We start from the raw sequence: 9,903 nt of genomic DNA on the forward strand, positions 1-9,903 counted from the left end.
TGTGTGTGTGAGTGTGTGTGTGTGTGTGTTTGTGTGTGTATGCTTTTATGCATACATATTTGTGGGTGTAAAGAGGGTATGATATGGTCTTTAGGGTTCTGGTTATAGCTCACTAGTGTTAGAAACTTATAAAGTGGTGTAGTTAAGGGGTAATTATAATTAGAGAGTTGTAATTGGTATATGGTTAAGTGATGAATCAAGACTTGTTAATAAGTAGGAACTAGTTGTAAAATAAGGATTCATTGAGTAATGCTTGTATCAAATAAGGGTTAATTAAGATATGTTGGCTATTATAATAAGATTTGTGGGGAATTTTGGTCTATCATATGACTATATAACTTGATGTCTAGTGATTTAATTGACTAGTTAATAACCCGTGTATAGCTAAATTACATTAGTAAGCAATTATGGATAAATACTCGGATAATGATGGTAATAATACAAAATATGGAACTGTGGTCAATGTTGAAATCTATTAGATGTTTGGTAAGATGTTCTATTAATGATAAATATGGATTATGGTTTAACGACAGTGAGGTTGGGTTATGTTATTAGTTAATATGTTGTTATTATCCCATTGGATGAACTCTCAAGTGGTAGCCGTGATGGGTTTCTTTACTTTTTGTACTAGTTGGTGTATGGGTGCCAACTTTTTACTTGTGTTGCTTCTAATTAGGCTTGTCTTTCTTTATGATTTTGAATCATTTATTTCATATGCAAGATGATATTGGCATGTGATGATGCATTAGGCTATATAATTTCTTTTGTTTTTATTACTTATTATATAGAATGAGGACAGAGGTGATTCATGTTTGATTTTGTACCCTACCTTATCTATGTTTATCTTGCACTATATCATCTTCATATCATAACTTAGCTCAGCTGATCAATGATGCCTATTGCGTACCAATTGTTTTGGTACTCATACTACCCTTGTGTACCCTTTTTGGTGCATATTTAAGTATTAGCTACTACCGTTGGGTTTTGTTCATGCCATGTTGACAATCCGTAGCTAGGGTGATCTCTGGGAGTTTTGAGTCGCTCGTTTCGTTCTATCTTTCATTCAGTCTTTTGCATTTTAGATAGAAGTATTGACTAATTAAGATTCTTGGGTTGTATTCCTATTAGTATTATACTTAGATGCTCCCGTACTAATTATACTTGTTCATGGGATTGGTATCCGTACTTGATTATCCTGTTATATTAGAACATTGTCTATTTATATCTTTTGTTCATTTAGTTTGGCCAACTTGTGCATTTCTTAGCTAATTAACCCATTTTGTTAGCTCTAGGTTTAGGTATTGGCTTACCTAATAGCGGGTTATAGTAGATGCCATCATGACTTGTAAATCGAGTCATGGCAAATTGGTATCAGAGCCTAGGTTTCACCGGTTTATTAGTATCAGAGCAAGTGTCTAATAGAGTCATGCAGAACAAAATACTGACATCCGTTTCCTATTTCAAGAGGATATGGGACATTCATTGGAGTTCTTCACTTCTTTCACTTATATTATGTTGAGATTCAGAGTTTATTTGTCGAATATTCCCTTGAATTTACTTTTTTACAGATGGCGATGAGACATGCTACCTCCATATGAGATGAGGGTCCCAAGACCGAACCCGGGGATCCTATTACTCTTTGTGGATGACCTAGAGGTCAAGGACAGACAAGTGATGTTTCCCCAGCTAAGGACCAGTATAAGCCACCTTCCCCAAACCCTATTCCTACACTTTAGCCAGAGATTCCTCTTCTACAGCCAGCGGTGTGGCAAGACCCAGCAAAGGCTTCACTAGTTTTTGTTGCTTCATCATTTCTAAAAGATGCTTTGATTCAGCTATTGGGTATTATTGGTGGTGTGTCGTCTGATGCTGTATAGTCTAGTGATTAGAGTTCTATTGAGTAAGTGGTGTAGCCTATAACTGCGGCTCTCAGCGTTGAACTTTCTCCTATGCTGGCATTTGTTCATCCCGTAGTTGGTTAACTAGTTATGATCCAATTTGCTATGTCTTCTACAGAGAAAAAGATTTATAACACTCAACTTACACGTCAATATAAGTGCAAGGCAGTCATCGTCAATATATTTACCTAACTTTGTAGTTGGGGTCAAATCCACGAGGAACAATGTGACTGATAATAAAATTTATATAAAATAATAGATACTAGCTAAATTTAAACCATTGGTACAAAAAGATAAAATGAGGGAGGTAGGTATCTTACACGAAGGTTTCTTTTTGGGTTTTTCCAGATAAATTCGAGGCTATGAATACTTAGAGTTTTTACAATTATGAACAAATCTTGGGATTATGTTTTACTAAGGGAATGGCATGTAGGTGTTAGTAACCAACATCAGTTTAGTACATCAAATATGGGTAGGTTTTGTTAAAGATTTTGATGGTAGTCTTTCAATAAAATACCAACCTTTCACCCATTGATTCTTCCGAATGCCTAAAGGGCGTGCTTAGTATTTTGTAATGAAATCTCAATTTACACATCCCTATTTCTAGGATAATACCTAGGTTATAATTAAGTTCACAATCGCCCTTATTTCTAAGATAGTGAAAATTTAGCAAAGTACACACATAATTGTCTATCATTGCTTTGGTCTCCACGTCCCTCCTTCAAGGATTATGTGAATTCCTAAAGTTCACCCAAAAATTCCAACCAAGTTAGAATAAAAATGATAAAAGCCACAAGTATGAACTACCAAATAGAGGCTAACAATAACAACCCACGTACTTTTTAACCCCTATTTAACAAAACCCCAAGAAGGAGATCTAGCTACACATAAGATAAATAATCATAGATATACCAACAAACTCTATTGAAATGACTTGTTGAAGATTAACTTAATGTTACTTCAAACTTTGGACCCACACAAATCTTCAATGGAAGTGAGCTATTCCTCAACTTAGAAGGTCTCCAATGTATTCTTTACCAAAATTTTTTACAATATTTTCTTCTAAAAATATGGAGGCTATGAACTCAAGAGCTAAACCAAAACAAATAAGGGAAGATGAAATATAATTAATGACTTAGAGTTTGAGTCTTTTTGCAAAAGATTTGGGATCAACCATGTTCATTTCAAGTTTTGCCCTTGGGATGCCATTTTCTGCTAAACCACAATCGCGCGGCTTTGGCTATCATGACCGTGGATATCAGACATCAACCATTGTAACTGAGGCCAGTTTTTGCTCCAGTTGTTCAGCTACACTATCTTGCTCCCTTTTTGATCATTTTAAGGTCCAATCCACATCGTTCTATCCCCTCAACTCTATGCTTGCAAAGAGTTGATATTAGTGCAATTAATCATAATTATATCTCGTATATTCATTCAAAACAATGTAATGTGCATGAATATTGAGTGGAAATGAGTGGTAAAATCACCACTCATCAATACCCTCAAATTAAAGCTATTACTTATCCTCAAGTACCACTACCTCTTACTATGAGACAGAATCGTCTGTGCCCACACTTTATGCCTTAAAGATCATAATGACCTCAACTTTAGTGATCATCACAGGTACCTCATTGCATATGTGGTAGGCTAGTTTCACTACACCCCTTATTATAAAATTGCAATATCTAAGGATCCATAAGACATTAAAGAGCAACTAAGCAACAAGAACTAATACTATAGAATTGTTTTTTTTTTACTACAACTAAGCTATACTTCATTTGCCTTATTGTTCGGGAGGTGACACAATCACCCACCTCAACTTGTTCACATGCCAACCTCACAAGAAAGAGAATTCTATACACCAAACTACCAAATATGCAATAAGGAATTTTAAGTGTAAAAAATCTCTCCCTCGCAAAAGAAATCTCTACGCAATAAGTATCATACCATAAGCTTTCCCCTATTTTTCGTCGCCACTACACAGAAAGTAAATGGTTGGAGATCTCAAAGGTCTTTCTAAGCTTGTAACATAGGTTCTGGTTAGGGTTGGATATCATTTGGTAACAAAATGGCTACACCCTTCCTTGAACATTCACGTCACCCTATTAAATTCACCTATTTGACTATGGGCCACTCTTCTTTGTTTTATCTCTTTGATCATGCCTAATTTTTGCTTCCTTTGTTCACTCATTTTCTTTATTTCATTTTCTTTCCACTTTCGTGCAATTCATTCCTTTGTTGGATCCTCTTTTTTACTATTTATTTTCTTACAATGCTAATGCACATTAGGTATTTCACTTATAACTTTGTGGTCCCAAACTTACTTCTATAAATCTTTACCACCCTAACTTAGGCTTTTAGCATCAAGATGAATTTTAAAGTTCAAAATGGGCATGGGTCAAAAGATCAATAAAAAGGATGGTTCACGACTTATAGTGTAATTGTCAAAGAAAGGTCCAAAGGATAACAGTGGGTAACTAGGGATTACATTCATACTTACGTAGGCTTTTTAGCATAAAGTGGCTACAAAAATCACAAAGATGTCCTAAGATCATTTCTCCAACTAATACAATAAAAATTAGCTTTTAAAGACTAACAGGACAAGTTCTAAATAATACAAGTATACAAGAAATAAATGCATAGCGCTCACCACACAAGGCATGCAAAAACTCATCAAGGGAGCTCAAATGTCCATCCTGCTAGAGACAATTTTGGAGTATCTATTTATATTTGCAAGTAAAAAATTTATGAAGCCACAAAAAGAGAAAAACTTTTGTTTCAAAATTGCTCACGTTCTTGCCCTTGATTTTGTTTTGAATAATTTTTGATGGAGGAGTTTGTTCATTAAAATTAGCACCACACACAATTTTCTAAACTATGGTAATAACCAAAGCCTTAGCCTTACATTTTTGCTCAAAATGGGCAAACCACCCAAATGGCTACTAAGACTTCGTCAATGGTGTCAAATGTGATCCAAAATAAACAATGCTACGTGTACTCAAAATTCTCCTACATCTATGTCTCAAAATCCAATCATGACCTTTTACCCTTAAGAATGTCGTCAATCAATCTATCATAGGAAAAAGCTAGTCAGGTATCATCAAAATCAAAATAGAACTATAGTAAGAAGAAAAACTAAAACTAAAACCAGATGATAATCCATACAACATGTGCACCATCATAGTTCCCAAAAATTTAGTATCCTAAAACAAAATAATATCAAAGGTGTCATCCCAGCATAACAACATAAAATGAAATATCCATCAACACAAAATCATAAAAATACAAATTTAGGGGCACCTTGAACTAAAAAAGAATGCAGTGTCCTCACTGCATGTGCAATAAAGTAAGAGGTTCTCCAGAGATGCTCTCTCCTACTAACTCTGCACCATCACCATTAGCATCATCGGTAGACCAATCAGCGGGGACCTCATCCTCACTGTCCATCCTTGATGAAGGTGGTCTATCATTGTGTTTGAACAACTTAAAGATGCCCTTTACCCTTTTCACATATTCTTAAAAAACTTATGTCCTCTGTTCTCTCTCTTTACCATCTTCACATATTACTACTTGAGGCCCCTGTGTCCTCTTGCTAAGGCTAAGTAGGATCTCTCCAATCCAACAATAGTGGCTCCTTGCTACTTCTGCTCATCACAGTATATGTCATAATCCTACTGAGTTACATATGAGTGGCGAGTGGTAGATGGTACTCCTAGTCCTTGAGGCATTCAAGACACTACAACCTTAACCTACCTCATATGACCTGGGATATCATCGAGGGGATAAGCTGATGAAAGTATACAAGAATCCATGTCCTATTGGGCTAATCTGCCAGAGTCCGTGTTTCTTTTCTTGCTATGATCCGGGGAACCCTCACCCATGAATTTGAGTAGGAAAAGATGGGGACCTGGGTGCACCCATGTATATACAACATACTCCTACACTTTTTCCCTCTTGCAAAGCTCAATAATTAGGGAAGGGAAAAAAGATGCCTACTTCCATGATTTTGAAAATACCACCACACTGAAAGAATAATCTCTCCCACATTAAGAGGGATTCCAGATAGGATTTAAGCCATAATCTGAGCATGCAAATCTATGACAATGGTTATAGGGGTGCATTGTGATACTTGACTGCATATGATGTTCAGCTAAATCCTAGCCTCTACTGTGAAGTTGTTCGTCATAATATCTCTCTTGGTGTTGGACAAGGGAACTCCTTTTCTAGGACATAAAATATTTGTCATCCAGGTCCCTGACTCATATGATCTTACTGGGAACTACTCTATGTCCACATTCGACAGCCCATACACCCTATTAATCTGCTTTGCTCCAAAGTTTACTTGTTTTCCATGAATTGTCATCCATAGGTTTTTGAGAGAAACTACTCTAAGGTTCACGTAGAACTCACGTACCTAATGCTCGTTAGAATAGTAGGGGTCTGGGGTAAAGCTCATCTACCTAGTAACATTGAGTTGGGCATGGAATTTTGGGAGCTTCTCTTCCACTTTGTCAAGGCAGATACCCATTTTAGAGAGTATCTTAGTCCTGTGAACATCTGCATAGTAGTGGTGTTGGCATTATACTGTCATGAACCTGGTGTCGTCAAAATCTCCAATTTTTTAGGCCTAGAACCTATATGCAATACAACATAGGCTAGCATCAGAATTATCATACTAAAATTATTCCATATCAAGTAGATAAACTCATGTGGAAGTTTAATAGAAAGTATTGGGGGAAAATATAGTTGTGTAGAAATTTTGGGTTCCTACAGAAACAACCCACAGGTATAGAGATCATGGAGCAGCGACAATAACTATTGTTCCGTGAATATATTAATCAGGACTGCGATGCAGTACGTAAGACCAGATTCAATAGATTCTGCACTATCTTCAAAAGATAGTTTTAACCCCAATTCTTTGTTTCAACTAGGCAAATCAGCATTGTAAGCAAATAATTTATGCCTAGTATGTGTGATTGTAGCCCCAAACATGAAATAATTCAAATGGAACTCATTGGGGCATTAAACTGAACACATAATGTACAAAATCATTTAAACCATTAAATCTTAAATTTTGGTACTCAAGACTTCCCCCTTAGTATGTACACCAATTACAATATCTAACAACAACAATAATCACAAATAAATTTGCATTTAATAATGAAAACTTCATTTCAGGCCTTCCTTAAACTAAAAGTTTTAAGCATATAATTATCCAAATCAAGGGAGTTGAGCCAACTTACCAAGTTAGATAATGCAATTGGAATGAAATGACTCTTGGATATGCAATGGAAAGTCACAAATTTTGAGAGAAATAGAGAGAGAAGCATGGGAAGAAATGTCATTCGGATGGTCACTTAACTTAATTTTATCATGATTACAGTCCTATTTCCACGATCACAGTCAAGTTTTCATCAAAATAGTGGTGGCATGGACTGCGATTGTAGTAACTGCGACCAAGCAACTGGATCTTCTGCACTTCTTGTTCAGTCCAAACTGCCAAATTCACACTTTTTATTCAAATTCAATAAAAATTCCTCTTAGCACCAACATTTTATGTATTATGAATGCATAAACAAAACAAAAATCTAATCTACCGTGCATAAATTAATAAGAATATGTGACACTTTTCATGGCGTGATGTTATGCCTTCCAACAAGTGCTTAGTTTAAAATTCTAGCACAACGCCTTCACCACTTTTTTTTCGCTTCCACTTAGATGATTTGAATCTTCGTCCCAGATTTCGTTCAATGCTCAATGAGCGGTAGAGGGATAAAAGATTTAGATATTCCAAGATAAGTCTTGGAATAGGTGATGAAATAGAAAGAAAGCTTTGATCTTGCCATTTTGAGGATATGAACCTTTTTACCGAAATTTACATCGAACTTTCAGTTTTACTCCTTGGGTAAAAGTGAGCTTATCAATTGGCCATTCCCGGTACATCGAAAGTTGAGTTCCTTCTCCATTAATGGGCAGGGTTCCTTATGCTCTATTTGAATGTCAAACTCCAAACTATAAGAATCATACTCATTCTCCCCATGACCCACCATTTTTTCGGAGGAATGGATCTTCATCGCATCCTCTAAGCATAAGGTTGAAAAATGGTTTGAATGTGGCTTAACTCCTAATTTTAGATTAGCCTCCTCCAAAGCATCTTCACCACGAAATGAACTAGAGTTATCGTAAAAGATTTGCCTTAATTCTTCTATTGACTGTAGTGCCATTTCTTTTATTTTGGCTTCTTCTTTATCATATGACTTGGTAGAATAGGAAGTCACCGAGGAGTCTTCACTATAATGCTCATCATCATACCCTAGTTTCTCTTATTTATGAACCTACTCTTGGGAAATGGGAAAGGTAGTTATAGTTTCAAGTTTTTTCTTCTTTGCTTATTTCCCCCATATTGACTCTTTTCCATCCTAATTCCTATTGATGCATGTATTGTATACTCTCCCCTGTTGCATCTACCCGATTAAAAATATCTAGTAGCCTTATGTAAACACTATTGGACTTAGTATATTGCTCTTCCTTCTTCTCATCATGGGACCTATCAAGTTCATAAGAAGAACTATCAACCCGGTTAGCTTAATAAGCAGAGGGGGATTAGGACAGTCATCCAAATATCCTTCTCGACCACTACATAATGATTACCTATACTCACTATAGGATTGAGATAGTGGGTCTATATCTACTTCAGAAGTATAGTTACAATCTCTCCTGAAGTGTGATCCGTCATAAATTGGACATTGGTCATCACGATAGAATTCCCAACTATAACATCATACTTGTTAGAAGATGCCATAGAGAAAAGTAAAATAAAATAAAAATTGACCTACGAAACAAAATCATAAACAAATATATACAAGCTTGAATTCAAGCTAGTAAGCTAAAATTCAAAACTAACTTAATTTGCCAAATGTTTCCCCGACAATGATGCCATTTTTGATAACACATCAATTTAATTGCAAGGAGGTCATCGTCAATATATTTACCCAACTTTGGAGTTGGGGTCGAATCCACGAGGAACAATGTGAGCGGAAATTAAGTTAATTCAAAATAATAGATACTAGCTAAATCAAAACCAATGGTACAAAAAGATAACAATGGGGGAGATAGGTATCTACACTAATGTTTCTTTTTGTGTTTTTCTATTATAAATTTAGGGAAATGATTTCTTAGAGTTTTAACAATTACACACAGATCTTGGGATTATGTGTTACTAAGGGAATGATATATGGGTGTTAGCATCCAACATAAATTTACTAGATCAAATATGGGTAGGTTTGGTTATAGATTTTGATTTTAGTCTTTAACAAAAGACCAAACCTTCACCCATTGATTTATTTTAATACCTAACAGGCGTTCTTAAAATTTAAAAACTAAACTTCAATGTAGGCATCCCTATTCTGGGATAATTCCAATGGTATAGTTAACTTCATAACCACCCTTATTTCTAAGATAGTGAAAATTTAGCAAACTACATGATACACCCAAATGACAACTCTCGTTAGAAAGTGCAAGCAGTCGCTGTCAAATATAGAACCCAACTGGGTTGGGTGTCGAATCCCACGGGGAATACTATGATCACTAAGTATTGTGATTATTATTAGACTGTTGATCAAAGGTTCCAAGGCAAGGCGGGTTTCAGTTTAGGTGCACAATAATATTATTAGTGTAACAATGAGATATGTGTAATAATATTTGATCATAGAGAATGACAAATTAGGGTTATGTCCACCTTGTAGCTTCTACTTCTCTATTAACTATGAGTAATAAGAATTTTATACATGCATGCACTTATAGAGAGATGTATTCTAATTCTAAATCCAAGTGCTTCTCAACCATCAAGAATTTATTCACCTTAGTTCTCTCGAATTCAAAGTGTACAACCAATTGCACGAACTCTCCAAGAAGTTAATCCTACTAAGGCATTAACGTGTAAAATAGAGGTTGGAAACCCTATTTTCTTGTCACACTTTCTGTTCAAAACATCAACTTTTTTGTC

The 9,903-nt window shown here is 35.6% G+C and overlaps 1 long non-coding RNA gene across 1 annotated transcript; it reads right to left on the reverse strand.

Annotated features, from left to right (window-relative positions):
- Positions 1–2,750: 2,750 nt before the first annotated feature.
- On the reverse strand, positions 2,751–4,815 carry LOC124887282. The gene is made up of 2 exons (XR_007044675.1): positions 4,549–4,815; positions 2,751–3,272 (listed from the first exon to the last, which is right to left on the reverse strand). It is a non-coding gene; the product is annotated as an uncharacterized LOC124887282 (long non-coding RNA).
- Positions 4,816–9,903: the final 5,088 nt, after the last annotated feature.

Source organism: Capsicum annuum, chromosome 9 (assembly GCF_002878395.1).
Source record: "Capsicum annuum cultivar UCD-10X-F1 chromosome 9, UCD10Xv1.1, whole genome shotgun sequence".
Lineage (NCBI taxonomy): Eukaryota > Viridiplantae > Streptophyta > Magnoliopsida > Solanales > Solanaceae > Capsicum > Capsicum annuum.